This window comes from Lycium barbarum, chromosome 9 (genome assembly GCF_019175385.1).
Source record: "Lycium barbarum isolate Lr01 chromosome 9, ASM1917538v2, whole genome shotgun sequence".
NCBI classification, from domain to species: Eukaryota; Viridiplantae; Streptophyta; class Magnoliopsida; order Solanales; family Solanaceae; genus Lycium; species Lycium barbarum.
The window spans coordinates 1,621,652-1,624,487 of record NC_083345.1 but is presented as its reverse complement, the minus strand read 5'-3'; positions in this window follow the sequence as shown (position 1 = coordinate 1,624,487).

Sequence of the window (2,836 nt, the reverse complement as noted above, 5' to 3'; positions counted from 1 at the left end):
ACATCTTTGAAATTTGTATAATATCTGCTATTAATTTTGGTCAAAAGAAGAGTTGATTATATGTTTTATGAATCTTAATGGTAGTCCTCATAATGAAGGAAAATGTTTTGAATTGTCTTTATGGACATTGTCTTTATGGGCTTCATTACAATTGCATGTCTTTATGATCTTAATTACTCTTATAATTTCATGAAAAATATTTTCAGAAAAAGCTAAATAATTTGCTACATATATGATCTTATGGGATCATATTTGGACATATCAAAAAAAGATAAAGTAAAATCTCCTCCTCCTCCTCCTCCTCCTCCTCCTCTTCTTCTTCCTCTTCCTCCTCCTCCTCCTCCTCTTCTTCTTCTTCTTCTTCTTCTTCTTCTTCTTCTTCTTCTTCTTCTTCTTCTTCTTCTTCTTCTTCTTCTTCTTCTTGGCGATTGTGTTTGTGTCTTCTTCCTCCTCTTCATCTTCCTCCTCTTCCTCTTCCTCCTCTTCCTCTTCTTCCTCCTCTTCCTCCTCTTCGTCCTCTTCTTCTTCTTCTTCTTCTTCTTCTTCTTCTTCTTCTTCTTCTTCTTCTTCTTCTTCTTCTTATGGGCGATTATGTTTGTGTCTTCTTCCTCTTCTTCCTCCTCTTCATCCTCTTCTTCCTCTTCGTCCTCTTCTTCTTCTTCTTCTTCTTCCTCTTCCTCTTCTTCCTCTTCTTCCTCCTCTTCTTCCTTCTTCTTCTTCTTCTTATTCTTCTTCTTCTTCTTCTTCTTCTTCTTCTTCTTCTTCTTATGGGCGATTGTGTTTGTGTCTTCTTCCTCATCTTCCTCCTCTTCCTCATCTTCCTCTTCTTCCTCATCTTCTTCCTCTTCGTCCTCTTCCTCCTCATCTTCCTCTTCTTCCTCCTCTTCTTCCTCGTCTTCTTCCTCGTCTTCTTCCTCTTCTTTTTCCTCTTCTTCTTCCTATTCTTCTTCTTCTTCTTCTTCTTCTTCTTCTTCTTCTTCTTCTTCTTCTTCTGGGCGATTGTGTTTGTGCAAACTCCAAACTTTCAGCCACTAGTGCACGTGTTTGGAAGTGCTGTGGAACCTTGGGGAGCGACCGGGCTAAATGATTTACACCACAGTCAGTCCGAAATGAACACAAACCCGAGACAACAATAATTTTCTTTAGAATGGAAATTGTCATATTTCAATGGGAAGACAGAGACAATTTCAAAGTGAAAGAAAAGAATGTGGCAAAAATCGGGTTCTATTTTCTTACAAATCCACTCTCATTTATTTACTTCTACCCTTGTTTTTCTTATAAAATATTAGCAATGTTAGTGATTAGGGTAGATATCAATTTTATGATGATCTTAAAATGCATAATAAGTGTTGGACTAACATATATTATATGCTTTTTGATGATTTGCGATCTCATCATATTATTTTTTAACATAAATATATTGTGTGTAAGATCATGTGAAGTTTAATTTCAAGTTGTGAAATGATATAAATTATTTAAATTGGGAGGATCATATCTACACTTGAAAGTTGTTATACAATTTTTTGACCATGTAAATAAATGATATTTACATTTAAATATTATCTTAAGGTTGGTGAACCTTTATGACAATTTTATAGTATGTTTGATAGCTGGAAATTGTGAATTTTTCTAGACTTTAAGAGATCATAAAAATGAAAGTGCTTTCAATTCTGCTTATATTACTGAGTCTATTGCTTTGTGGAAGGCTAAGCTATTGTTAATATTGCTTATATTAAAAAAATTAGTAAACGGATTTAATTCATGCGATGAATTTTGATGAGTTTTCTAAGTGCTCAGTTTGTGTAGAAGCAAAACATAACAAAAGGTCTTTTAAGATTGTCACTAGTAGAAAAACAGAATTGGTTGAACTAGTGCATTCAGACTTAGCTAATTTCAAGAACACATTGAGTAGAAGTGGAAAGATATATTACATCTCTTTGTGGATGTCAAGGTGATGAAGAACTGGAAAATCAGTAGATGTGCAGGTAGAAGTTATCTACATGCTTTATTATGAGTTGAAAAGGTAAATCACTTTTTTACCTATCAAACTCAAGAGATAGAAAGGTAAAATTATCTTTTACCTATAATTTCTTCATTATTGTGTGATATATTTTCATGGGTATAAATTTTTTATTAAATTCTCAAAGTAGTGAGGGTAATAAATGAGAAAAATATTCATCATGAAAAATGTAATTTGCATTTTTGAGAATGATTTAATAAAAAATAAAAAAAGGGTGTTACAAGCGCATATATCAGTTTTGAAATAACTCGCATGTTATTACTTGTAAATGACGATTTTCAGCTCTAATATTGACAGATGTGTCATTGTGGGGAACAAGCTAAACCAGTTCTTCACATTGTGGCTCACAAGAGGCAATTGGAATTGCTAAGAGTAGTGTGTACAATGAAAAAACAAGGACATATTTGCGTTAGACATGATGTTGTCAAGCAGTTGTTGAAGCTTGGAATTTGTAAGGTCCGAGAGAAATTTTGTGGATCCTTAACCAAAATTTGGTAAAAAGAATAATTCTTGAAACATCGAGAGGGATAGGGCTAGAGCCTATGGATTGAGGTAATATGGTGGATACATGTTTGTCGTCAAACGAAGCCATATAGGCCGTCAATGTACACTACATATCCTATCCCTATGACGTGTGGTAGTGTTTTGTAAGGTTGAGTTTTACTCTTAATCCATAGCCCGTTGTGAGGGTGTGTTTGACATGCATTTGATGGATTTACTTGAGTTTTACTCTTAATGTTTCCATAACCCATTGTGGTGGTGCTATTGAGAAGCACTTAATGGATTCACCGTTTGATATGAGAAGGTTGAGCTTAT